The sequence below is a fragment of the Sylvia atricapilla genome, chromosome Z, assembly GCF_009819655.1.
Source record: "Sylvia atricapilla isolate bSylAtr1 chromosome Z, bSylAtr1.pri, whole genome shotgun sequence".
Taxonomy (NCBI): Eukaryota; Metazoa; Chordata; class Aves; order Passeriformes; family Sylviidae; genus Sylvia; species Sylvia atricapilla.
The window spans coordinates 52,447,139-52,461,376 of NC_089174.1; positions in this window are offsets into that span (position 1 = coordinate 52,447,139).

The following is a 14,238-nucleotide window of genomic DNA, read 5'->3' on the forward strand; positions in this document are numbered from 1 at the left end:
AAACTGGCTTGAACAGAGCTATGTCTAGTTTAAGGGAATTAATAAGTTTTAGGCTAGCCAAATCTGGTAAGATGTGTTGAGGAGACCATGACAGCAGCTGAAAGATTGTGTGCAAAGAAAGACCTTCTTCTGGATTTAATCAACCACCTCCCTCCAGGAACCCTATAGATGCAAGAATTGTCTTTCATTGTTCAGGTAAAGAGAATGACTGGCTAAGAGAGAGAGACTGAGTTTGTGTCCCTCTGAGATTAGTCACATCTCCTAGGGAATTGACATTTTCTGCAGTAGCCACATTGTTGGATCTAACATTGTTAGATCCTGATATCCCATGGTAAATTCTTCCTTCTGTTTTTATTTTTTGTAAAGGAGGAAAATGAATGGAAAATAAGTACAGTAAGGGATTGGCATTTAGATTACAGAAGAACTCAGCAGCTAGAAAACACTAACATTGCCTGACTCAGGTCTTTGTGATCTTGCTGTGCTGTATGTTCCATGCATGTCCAAGTCTTTGTTTACAGAATCTATGTTCTATTAAGCTTTAATAGGCAATCACAAATGTAGGATCTATTATAATTTGAATATTTGGCCTTTGACAGCTTCTTTACATTTTAAATAAGTTTTAATTATGAAACTATGTATGCAATATAAAATCTGGAGGTCTTTAGTCTTTCAAGAAAAAGTGCAGGATTGCAAAGGATTAGGGCTAAGGGATTATATGAATAGCTCTGGTTTAACCTGTGTAAATTGCTCACTGACTTTTAAACTGCAATTTGTGTCCTGTGTGCAGTAGGTCCATTCTGACCCTGATGTATAACCTCTTTGAAATGGAAATCTTCAGCTGTTAGATCTAGACAGCTTTAAAGGCTTGACTGCCCACTCTGAATTCCTTTGAAATGTTTAATTTGAATCATAAACTATCCTTGCAAACAGTCTCATCATTTTGTTAGAAGTCATGTCTCTTTTGAAATGGGTTTCTGTCTATAGACCTGTTTGATGTGATGCTTTGGTGTGGGGAATTCCTTGAAACTTTAAACATTATTATCTGGTAAAACTTAGTACTTAAGCTTAGTATGCAGTGATTTGGTAACTCATTAAAATAAATTCAGTTCTGCAGTAATATCCATTACTTTAGAAAAGAGTATCTCTAGATTGTTTTGTCTACAGATATATTCTTCTTGAAATTACTGCCAAATCACAGAATAACACAGAATGGTCAAGGTTGGAAGGAACATTTGGAAGCCACTTTGTCCAGCTTCTTGCTAAAGCAGGGACATAGAAAAATCTAATATTCTAATATTTGACAGGCTAAAGAGTGAGTTAATTAGCTAGGTAGTTAGTTTCTATGATATAGCACAACAGAGGAAAAACAGACTAAATATAATATAGGAAAAAATAAAACAAGTTGATTTTTCTTCTGGACATGGGAAAGCTACATTATAATCCAGTGAAGCACTGAGCTGGTAGACATCTTTCACCTGTATTCAGAGACTGACTTAAAACACTCAAACAACAAAGGGTACTGACAAATTTTGGAATGTTTTGTATTTCTAGCTCTCTCAGCTAATGTCCTTCTCAATTGGAGCCTAGCATAAAGGCTGTTAGAGACAGAATGTCCTTTTTTGTAATTATTTTACCTTTCTAGTTTTTTTCCTAGAATTTGAAATTGTTATTATAATAATTAAATAAATAAAACTATAATACTGATTAGAATTATATTAAACAGTTTGCACCATAGGACTTAATTCTGTTGGAAAGTCTATTAAATCTAAAATATTTCTGAAAATACTTTTGATCCTCTGGTCTGCCTTATTCCAGGTATTTCAAGAGTTTCACAGAAAATTCTGAGAACATAGCACCACAACCCTCTGTAGAAAGAATACTGCTTACATCAACAGGCAATGATTAGGTATAGGATGTGAAAGAAAGAAAAAGTGTTCCTGCAGTTTATGTGGTCTCTGACACAATTTCATTACTATGAACAAGTTGTGCAGTTCCTTACTACAAACCCTAGCTTTAGAAAGTTCATGTTGAGGCCATCATGCCAAATGTACCTGATTTACAGCCATGCTTATTAAAATCTGTAATCAAAATTCCATACAAGAAAAAAATATGTGAAGTTATTGTAAAGGGAATATTTGTTACCTTGGTAACAAATAAAATCTGTATTACTATTGTGTATTTTATTTTCATTGAAGAATTGAATTCTTTTCAATTATTCTGTGGGATGGTAAAGTAGTAAACAAGGTTGTAAATCTCCAGAATGTGTTTCATGGTAATAGTACATTAAGCAGGCAACCAGTATTCTCCAAGCACTGAAGTAGAACTACTATGACTCACTACTTTATAATTATGTGAGGATTATTAACACAACAGGAGAAGTAAATTGGCTACTCAGCACGAATATCACTCTGTGTCTTAGCTAATTGCATATACCTTAGGTTAGCCCATCCAGGCAGATCTCCCATTGTGCTTGGAATTGAGAGACATACAAAAAAATCGTAATAATTTACAAGGTAAAGTTGATGTTGAAAATTATAGAGGTTCTCAGGGAATTCTTTAATTTTTTTGATTTTTAAACATATTTTTGTGTGATTGTTTTTTTTAAAAGCATCATAGCAAATAAAATTTTAAAAAAAGTAAAGCCAAAAGCAAACAAAAAACCAACTAAATAAACCTACCAAAACACCCCAAAATAAAACATAACACTCTATGAGATCTAATTGAAATCTTAGGTCTTATCACTCTTATATATCTTAGGCAGCAGATAAGCTGGTCTAGTTGAATGAAGATGCAAACCCGTACTGAAATATTAACATGCCTACATCTCTTCTGACTAGCTGCTAGGATCTTACATTGTCTCAATGAAATGACAGCTTTTAAACCAAATACACTTTTTAAATGATGTGTGTGAATATGTACATTAAATAAATATAAAAATGTATCCTGGTAAGAATATTTATATTGTTTGCTGTAGTTTCAGGTAAATAATGTTAATGTGAAAAACATTTCAAAAATTAGGAACACGGAAGTGATAGAAATGCAACAATCTTTAAAGAAACATGTTGCTAAATGGTGTAAATTCTTTCTCTGGTTCTGGAAACACCAAAGTGTAAAAAAATTCATTGAGTAGTCTTTGAAATAGTTTCCAGGAATAATGTACACATGTACATAAGAATATCATTCTGTGACCCTCAATGTAGTGACTAGCCTGTGGAAACAGATGTTGTCCTACTGGTTTTAAGGACTTCATATGCAAATGATCAATTTAAGGATCAACTTGGCTGTGAATTTATAGATCTCATGAGATTAATTAATACCGATATTATTATATGAATAAATTTTCTGGCACATAGTTTTGTCTAAATCCTGAAAAGAGCCCAGTTGAAGGGCTACATACATAAAGAATGTTCTAGGATTAAGTGTCTTTAATCAATCTATCAGTTCTAATCACAACTGGAAATCATTGTAATGTTCCTTGTCTAACTAAATTTGGTATAATAAGCATATCACAAAAAGTAAATACAGGCACATATTTTATGTATGTGCACTGGTGTACATTTTCACTTTCACCTTTGTTTTAGTAGTAAAAAAACAAAATCTCAAACACCCTGTTTGTAAAACTTCATCAGTGGTCTATATACACAGCAAATTCAGAGCATTTCCCTCCACAGCATCAAAGACACGAAAATATCACACATGCACAGCTACATTATGATTTTTACCAAAATAATTATTTTGTTTACTCTCTGTTTTATGCAGTTTCCTTCTCCATTATTTAGTACCTAGAGCTGTTGAATGGAAATACCTAACATTATACATGAAAACAGAAAAATAGAATTTTATTCAAGATAACTGTCATATGTGAAGAATAAAATACATTTGTAAAAACTTGTTTTGAGGAACTTTAGCTGTGCTAGCTTTGTGTAGGATTTAGTTGACTTTTCTCAGAGCAGATCACATGGTGCTGTGTTCCATACTTGCTGTTAACTCAGGGGTACTTTAATCATAGCAGAGAGGATCTTGCCCCACACCAAGGCCATTTTTGCTCCACATACTGCCCTGCCAGTACATGGGTTGAAGGTGCACAAGAAGTTGAGAGGGAATATAGCTAAGACAGAGGATTAGTGTTTGGGTTCATCATGGCCATGCCACTTCATTGCCAAGCACGTAAAACCTGAGGGAAGGCAGCAACTGGTGATATTTAGGATGGCATTCTTTTCCCCAAGTAACCATTAGCCATCATGAAGACCTGCTTTCCTGGAGATGGCTGAACACCTGCTGGGACAGCCTGCCGGGCGGGGTGTCTGGGACCATTCGCTGTGTGTGAGGGGCAGGGGCAGCCGGGCCGTGCCCGCACAGCCCAGCCCCGGGCCCGTGTCCCCGCCGTGCCGCAATCCCTGGTGTGCTGGAGCCGTGCTCCACAGCCACCCCTGGAGCCCCAGCCCGGCCTGGAGTGGCCAAATGGCCACAGGTCCCACCTGGGGGAAGGGCCCAGCAAGGCCAAAGGGTATTTAAACCAAAGCCTGCAGCAAGCACGCGTCCTGACACTACCTCCTCTAGGAAACGCTATCAGCCGCAACCACAACTGGCAGCTACATTTGTTCTTTTCTACATATTTTCTGTCTTTCTCCTTTTATTCTTTTTCTAATTCCCACTTATCAAATCTTTGTGTAACTTAGCCCACCTGACTGTAAGTTGAATGGGCTAAATTAGTGCTTTGAAAAGTGTTATATGTTGGTTGAATGATAATCTACACTTTTGGCCCCATTCTCCAATTTTCCAAAGAGGCCTGTTACAAATGTTAGTTATGTTCTTTTGACCTCTTGAGAATATTTTGTCATTGCTTCTCATATGCATCCACATGTATCTGGACAGCCATAAGCCCCTTTAAAAGTCTCATTGAGCAAATATTTTGGGGCCTTATAGCAGGCTGCCCACGGGAAGTGATGCACTATTTCCTTACTTTCCTTTTTTCATGTGAACAGCTTTTTCTTTACCTACTAAGCTGTTTAACCCACAACGTTACTTAGATCTGTTTGCTCTTTTGCACAATTTTATGACTGAATTTCGTCAAACCTGCTGATGTAAATTCTTTCAGTGCTCTTATTATTCAGAATAAATGAAAAGCCTCAGTGGTTTATAGATGAGACAATATTTCTCCAGGGTTTGATAGCTGAATCCCAGATAATAACAGATTGTTACCACAAAGGAATTGGTTGCTGCATTTTGGGTGGTCTGGAGATAAAAAGGGTTTTTTGCAGTTCAGTCATGGCCATGTTCACTTTACACCCCTTACACCTTGAACCATTCAGGCACATATCTTTGTTTTTTTTATACTTTCTGTCATGCTGGATATCATCATTCAACAGGAGGGAAATATGTTTATGTGCTTAATTTTTTTTTTAATCCTGATGTAGATTTAACCACTAATGAATTTCAACAGCATGAAGAGCTCAAGGCACTGGAAGGTTTAATATTAAGAAAAGATCACCTAAAAAAAGAAAAAATTCTCAAAAGGTAGATTTCTTAAGTAGATTAAAAACTAGACTAAAAAGTAGACTAAAAATGTCTACATTTTTTACTAATGACAATGTGTATATTATGACATTTGGAAATATATCTTTTCTTACCAAAAACGTCCCACACATAAGGGAGGTAAGACAACTACAATACTTATAAAAGACCCTAAATTTTACTTCTAAGATTAAAACTGAATCCAGATTGAATCATATTAAGAAAAAATAACTTATTCCCCTATGTAGCTAATACATCTAATGAGCATTTAAAATGTGTGAGTTTATATATAGAAGAGGATATGCTCTGTTTCTCTTTCTGTTGTCAGTAACAGAAGCCAAAAGTGAAAAGGAAAAAAAAAAAAAAAAAAAAGGCAACTCTATGAGTTTTACAGTATTTAAAAAAGAAAACAGCATGCACAATTCGTTTTATTTGAAGCTGCTCGTCAGGCTTTTCAAATGTATTTCTTTCATAGCTGTCTCCTTGTAAAAGTAATTTTCTCCTAAATGAGGAATTTATTTGATTTTGCATCTTCAACAATTGCTCTACAGGAGCATATTCCCATGAACAAATTTAAAAGCACTAATGCAACTTTATCTGCTTAAAGTGTCCTACTCCATCACCAACATTCACTGAACAGTAGGAACAAAAGATGTGGTGTTTTTCAGCAAGTATCACCAAGTTTTTATTCAATTTTCACAAGAAAGCTATACTGCTGACTCTCAAAAATATCACAGAATATGCTTCTGGGCAGCTAAAAAGAATAAACTAGACTAATAAAATAAAATAGCTGTGACTTACATCCTGTCCTGGTTTAGGGCAAATTTGTGAAAGAATCCCTGAAAGGGGTCCCTCTGGAAAGCAAACCCAAACAGCCCCTCCCCGCAGCTGGCTGGGAAAAGAACTTCCTCAGAGAAGAGTAGGAAAAAAAAAAAAAAAAACTTATTTAACAAAAGAAGTGCCCACAAGCATAAATAATTGATAATATGAAACAATGAAACCTTTCATTGTTCTGGAGTGAGATGGTAAATTCAGAAAGTCCTTGCTGTGGATAGCTCAGCCTGCTCAATCTCTTATCAGTCTCTCCAGAGGTTCAGGCCCCAATGGGCCACAGACATGAGCTCCTAGTGCTCCTCTGGGTTTTTCAGTCCAGAGCAGTTTAAACAATCCTGAGAAGAAAAAAAAAAAAAACCACACCAGTTCAGAGAACTTCAGTTACTGCCTCAGCTAGCTAAAACTAATTAAGAGTAAAGTAGGTCTCCTTGCCACTGCTCATCAGTGCCTCAGACGAGCACAGTCCAGGAGCGAGAATGCAGAGGAGTGAATGCTGTTCTCAAAACAAACCCCAAACAGGCCTCTTCTTCCTCCCCCTTTGCTCATAGAACTAGTCTCACAGCAGTGATTCTTTCCAGGATCCTGCTTCATAAGTCTCTGCTTCATGCTCCTCAGAGTTATCCCTCCATGATGATCCTCCCCTCACCAGCCAACCTTCTCTTTTATCTTACTCATCCTTATTGGACATAGCTGTTACTCATCAGGGGCCAAGGCTGTATTGGTTAATTAATACAGCTGTTATTCATCAGGGGTTACTAAGTCTTAAAGGTACAGAACTTAACATGTAGCATAAACAGAACAGACAATTGGGTATACAAGCATCAAAAAGTCATCCCACTGCACATCCAAAAAACCTAATAACATACTTTATTTGCATGGGCCTCTGAATATATCATGCAATAATACAGCCATAACAGAAAAACACTTTGTAGAAGTCGTGCAGACTCTATCAGTATTTTGCTGCTTTGCTCACAGATTTATCTGCAGTTATGTTTCCCTTTGAGATCCTCCTTGCAATGTTCTTTATCTCATTGTTCCTTATTTTGGTCAACAGCTCCACTTTGCAGGCAATGCTTTCTGTTAAGGAGGTCAGACCAGCCTGACCTAGTCAAGACAGACTTGACTCCAGCTGTAATCAAGACTATCTATTTGTCTAGGGAAGAGTTTGACTATGGCTTATTTGTTTCTTTCTCCTAAAATGCTTCTTTCATCTCCAGCCCAGTGAAGCTCTTAAGCAGTTGCATTTATAACTGACCAAAATCATGCATAGGATTCAAAAGGAAGTGCAAATTTAGACGGTGACTTAGCAATGTTTTCTGATCATTTTCCCCTATTAGTCTCCAAATAATCCCCTGACAGTTTTAAGGCTACAATTGCTTTCATGAAGTCATTTTTTATAAGCTCACAGTCTTACTCTTGAATGATAACAGTCAGTTCAGAACCTATGACTTCATATGTGAAGCTATAATTTGTTTTATCTATAGTTTTAGCTGTATAAGGAGTAGAGTGTTCAGTTCAAGGTCAGAAAGAGATCATAAACATGACATGGGTATGACTTCAAATAATGACACAATTCCTTGACTGTGTCTGTATTACAACTGAAGAAATGTAAATAACCTCTGAATTAGGATTCATCCACATTAGAACAAAAATTGCAGTGAAGAGTTGCTATTAGATAAAATATTGTTTCTAGAATGCACAGCATAATTTGCTATGTTTGATACATTCATTTTAATGTATGATTTTTATCTGTATATGTGAATAGAGTTCTTTTTCTAACTATATCATGTGCTTTCCTCATAACCATGTGGTAACTGTCCGAGTATCAATCTTAAAACTCTAATGCATTGCCAAACTGTCTTCTACTCCTTTTCCAGAATAAAATAGTTTTGATTTATTTTTTTAGATGCCTCTTTGCAAATGTAATATAAGAGGTAGAGGAAAGGGGATGGGAAAAGGTAAAGTTTTTTTTAATGTCATTATGGGATTTTTTGAGGACATTTTTAGGTTTGAGATTTGTTTTTTACAAGCACCACATCCAAATAAAGCTGTTTTCTTACCTCAGATTTCCTATAACTGCATTGGTTTCTTAAATACAAAAATATAATGTTTTAAGGGTGAAAATATTGTAAACAAGATTATTTAAGTAAATTTGTAATCTTCTTTCCATATTTATTAATTTACTTGTTTATTAATCTAATAGTTTTATTTTTCTGTAGTACGCATAATGATATAAAGTTACACTGCAGAGGATAGGGTAAACTGTAGTGCAGAAATGAAGAAGAGGAACCAATGAACAAGCAAATGTTAGAGATTTTCTTGAAGAGTATTTACCAGACAGAAAGTTCAATATTTCAGTTAACTGTAAGGATATACTCTACAAATATTTCTGAGTTTTAAATCTTGATCTAAGCTGTGTAACTTTTCCTCCTTACAGGTAGCTTACTGAAAGTTTAGTATTTTAACATGCACAGTAAACACAGTGCTATAAAACTAGTTGCAGTTTTACCACACTGGAGAGCAAACAGAATTTATTAGTTGCATCTTTTTTCCAAATGTTTAAACAGTAAATTAGCAAAAGAGAGCAAAGCAGAATAACAGTGCTGCTTGGTCAGTGCAGTCCTCACGCAAATGTATTCAATTTTAAAAATACATTTTAGCCAAAGTTTTACTCAGATATGAAAGCTCACATTAGATTATGAGTTTCTTAAAAATCATTTTACTAAGAAATCTGCTTTGCCTGTTGCCACCAGCGATACAAATTTCTCTTTTGCACAAAATTTTTGCATGTTCAAAATTAATTTTGCTGGCTTGCTCATATAAATATTAAGAAATCATTTAATAGGGAAAGGAGACATGGTCACTTCATTTGTGTAATTGTATTTAAAAGGGTAACAAAAGTGATGATCCTTTAAAATTTAAATCAAGCTTATGGGCCTGAATTTCAAAATTCACTGTTGAATGAGTTGCAGTCTGTATGCTTCCCTTTAGCTGTTGCAGCTGAACAGATTCAGAATTATGTATCATTGAGAAGTACAGAATGAAGATCCTGGAACCAGTTTTAAAATAAACTCTGAAAAACAAAGGAATCCTTAAAATGTTAAGTTGCTAACTATTTGAAGTCAGACAGGCAATCATCCTTCCTTTCTCATCTCATTTTTTTCACTTTGCAATCTTGGCCCTCACACCATCTGCAGAAAAAAGACAATTTCATTGCTAATTGATTAGTCATGTATTTCAAATTTATGTTCAATTTCCTAAAAGCAATAAGACTGTTGCTCTTTTTTGCCTTCCTTAATCTGAAATGTTTCAGACTTGCAACTTCCCAAATAAGACAAGATGCTGTTCCAACAAGCCCTTGGTATTAGTATTCAGTTAGTTTCTATTCTCTGTGACACTGCTTGCTAGCCTTTTTAACCCAAGAATACAAAAGAAGCAAGATTTTTCTCTTAAAAAACAAAGTAGAATAAGAGATGCACCTGCACAAGATAAAATCTATCCAGTGCTCCGTTAAACAAATGTATTCAATGTATTTATTGAATCATCATTTGTTATCTAATGCAATCAAAAATATTTCTCCCGTTACTTTATTATGGACTTACTTATGTGTCATAAAACTTTGGAGTTGAATTAACTTTTACCAGAGCAATCCGTGTGAGCAGGTGACAATATTCCCATATAGTTCATCACCTGAAATTCTCATTTTATAATGATAAGCAGGAAACAGAGAATTAAAAAAACCAGCACAGAATCCTGTAAAATTCTGCATGCTTCTTTAGACAAGGATTGCAGAACTATTCATATAGACTGATAAAGGCTCCCACTAACAAACCCTGCCTTCTTTTCTTGTTAACCTCTTTGGTGTGCTCTGCTGCTTGCTCATCAGGCCTCCATCTCCCTTTTCAGCCTCCCTTTTCAGCTGACTGAGTTGGTCAACTCAACCTGGTCATGGCCCACTCAGGACATGCTCATTCCAGCTAGAGATCCTTGCCTATCAGAATATGATGGGTTCATTCACATCCTATTGTATGTCAAATGATATTTTATTGGTAAAAGATACTTGCCCCTTTGATGTTTATATTATATCCTTCTGATGCACTTACTCTAGAGCTGTGACTTACTCCTAATAGAGATCTCATTTATTTGAATCATATTAAAGGCATAAAATTCCTAATAGAAGTGTCTGAGCACTTTTGATAGCAATGCATCTCATTCTGATGCTCTAATGTTTACCTATTGTGCATGTGTATTTTTTCATTTCTTTGTACCGGTATGATGCTTATTGAGAAGCCACATTGCAGTAGTGTAAAAAATTAGGATACTTAAAAATATGTCTATTTTAAAATATATCAGTTATTTTAAAACACAGAATCACAGAATATGCTGACTTGGAAGGGACCCACAAATATCATCAAGTCCAAGTCCTGGTCCTGCACTGTCCCATCCCCAGGAATCATCCTTGTTCCCGAGATTACTGTCCAAACTCTTCCTGAACTCTGTCAGGCTAATCCTCTGACCACTTTCCTGGGGAGCCCAGACACCCTCTCCATGAAGAATCTTCTTCCTAATATCCAACCTACACCTTCACTGACACAGCTTCAGGCCATTCCCTCAGGTCCTGTCACTGGTGACCGCATGGCAGGGACAGTGCCTGTCCCTCCTCTTCCCATCACATGTAAGTTGTGACTGCAGTGAAGTCTGTCTTCAGTCTCTTCCAGGCTGAACAGACCAAGTGATCTCAGCCACTCCTCATATGGCTTCACTTCAAGGCCCTTCACCATCTTTGTAGCCTCCTTTGGACACTCTTCTGTAGTTTAATGTCTTTCTTATATTGCAGTTCCCAAAACAGCACACAGGACTTGAGATGACACGGTGCCAGCTCAGAGCAGAGCAGGACAATCCCCTCCCTTGCCCAGCTGGTGATGCTGTGCCTGATGCCCCCCAGGACAGGGTTGACCCTCCTGGCTGCCAGGGCATAGCTGGCTCATGTTCAACTTGACACTGACCAGGACCCCCAGGTCCCTTTCCATGGCACTGCTTTCCAGTGTCTCATTCCCTGGTCTGTCCATACATCCAGGGTTGCCCCATGCCAGGTGCAGAATCCAGCACTTTCATCTGTTGAAATTTGTATGCTTGGTGATTGCCCAGACCCCTGATTTGTCTAGGTGTCTCTTCAGGGCTTCCCTTCAGGGCCTCCCTGTTCTCGAGGGAGTCAACAGCTCCTCCTAGTTTTGTATCATCTGCAAACCTGCTCGGTATCCCTTCCAGTTCTGTGTCCAGGTCATTTATGAAGATGTTGAAGAGCAGAGAGCCGAGGATGGGGCTCTGTGGAACCCCTCCAGCGGCAGATTCCCAGTCTGATGGCACCCCATTCTCCATAACCCTTTGTGCCCAACCTGTGACACAGGTGTTCACCCATCCCATGATGTGTTTATCCAGCTGTGGGCTGCACATTTTGTGTCAAAGCCTTTACTGAAATCCAAAATTACCAACTGACTTCCCTTGATCATCTGAGTGGGTTACCTTGTCATAAAAGGAATTTAGGTTTGATAAGTGTCGTATTTCTCTAGGGAATGGTTTTTCCCTACGACCCCTGAAGCCTGTAACCATGTAGTTTTACCCTTCCTTCCTTTCTTGACCTAGTTGGCTGAGATCCAGCCATCCCCCCCCTGGACAGAAACCTTGATAAGGGCCTGTCCTCCTCTCTTTCTTCCTCTTGCCCTCTGGCTCTCCAAGGCTCCAGCCCTCTTTCCCTCCTTCTGGACCTCCCTTGCCCTCTGGGCTTCCTGCCCTCGTTTCGCCTCCTGGAATAAACGTCTTGATCAACCCTGGGGGTAAGAGCCTCTTTTGGATCTTTTGCCCTAACCCTGAAATATTCCCCCAAAGCCTCCCAAGAAACTGAGCTAGCCCCGGGGGAGCTGCGGGGGATTCATTTCAGAAAAGCAGTTTTCCTCTCATGATGCTGCATTGCAAGTGACCAAATACTGTGTTGTCCTTCAGGTGTTTTTTTTTTTCAGGTGTACTCCCAGAATATTCTTCTCCATAACTTTACCAGGAACTGAAATGAGACCGACAGGCTTGTAGTTGTGGAAGTTTTTATACACTTAGTTTAACACTGAATTAGAACATACAAATTTCTGAAAGTTCATTTTACAGAAACTTCATATATTACATGAAGTATTACTATGGTTTCATATATTTTCAAATGTCGGAGCCGTGGGAGGCCAGCCTCATCTATCATGGTCAGCTTGGTCTCGATTTATTGCTCTAAAGTCATCATACTTATACAGACAGTAATTAGCTCATACATATGCACGAAGTGAACATTCTTATTGGTGCCTACATCCTTACCTAAGTATTACATACATGTCTCTTAGTAACAACCACAAATTCCTTATCATGTCCTTCAGTTCCCTTATCTTGCAGCTACAACTTATCACATAAGCAGGATGTACATTCTGTTGTTGCATTCCGACCTTGATGTCTAAATTCCAACCAGCTGCATAGCATCGTGGCCTTTTCTATGCAGCCACTCTGTAGCAAGACTCTCCACATTCAAATATTTTCCAGGTATCTTCACACCAGATTTATTTCAAGGAATAAGGAATACAAACAGCTATTTTCAGTGCTAGTATTAAGGAATCACAACTCTCGGAGAACAATATATTTTCTTAAGCAGACAATCCAACCAACCAAAATATAGATGAGAGAGAATATTATAGAAAATCCTATGACGTAAGCTTTAGGACTCCGAGATCTATGCTAATTCTGTGCTCCAGAAATTCCTTCCCAAAACTGAGCAACATCATACTACATAGGACTGCAAACTTACATGAGGGTACAGTCAATTTAGTTTGTTAAGCAAGAGGTCTCACTAAACTCTAAAAAAATGCCTTAGTTTCTGCTGCAGTCTCATATCTTGCCTGCCTCTTGAGCAAGGTGGATGCCACCACTAATGAAAATTATTTGTCTGTCTTTTTTTGGTTAAAAGATGACCTACAAAACTGTGAAACAAACAGCTGGTCATGATCTGAGCAGACCAGTGACTTTTCAGGCTTGCATCATGAATACAAAGGCTCCCACATCAGACTCTTAGCTAAAGCAATACCACATTTTTATAAAATTACCAGTAGTTTCAGTTACCAGTGATTTATCATCATTAGTGGGATAAGTGATACTCTTGTATTTTTAATGAAAAAACCTAAACCAACCCTTGACTTACATAAGCTGCCTATATTCCTCCATTCTTGTGGAGTACTGATATTTCAAGTCAGAAACCTCTATAACTGGGGTCTCTAAAGGAAAAGAAAATGTTCTCACTTGTCTTTAAGACAATGGAAATATATTGTTCATGTTTGGTTTGACACTTCCCATTTCATCTCTTTTGCTCCAAATCCTTGGATTGTGCAGGCTGGCAAAATAGTGTAATATCAGAAATACTAAGGGGAAAATAATATTAATTCATTCTTTGTATAAGAGCCAAAGTAAAACTTCAACAGTATGCAATTAGGAATAACAGAGGTCCAACATTCATTTAGGAAGTTGGAGGCATAAAGCTGCCATATGGAAGTGGCTCCATATTGATGCATTTATATACAGGAGTCCTGAGCTCATTCTAGAATCATAGAGGCTGAACACTGGAAAAAAACTGATCTTCAAAATTAGCTTTCACATGTTTTCTTTTTTCCTTGATAGTTATTTTTCCAGTATTATTCCCATGTAAACATGTTTTTGTAGGGCACTGTGTTCCATGAATTTACATTTTTAATTGTTATCCATTACTTCAAATGCTCACATAAGTTTTAACCTTTAACATATTGTGAATTCTATATTTACTTTGATTCCAGTCTTTTTTGCACAGTACTGGTGGGTATCAGAGTCCATTTAAGG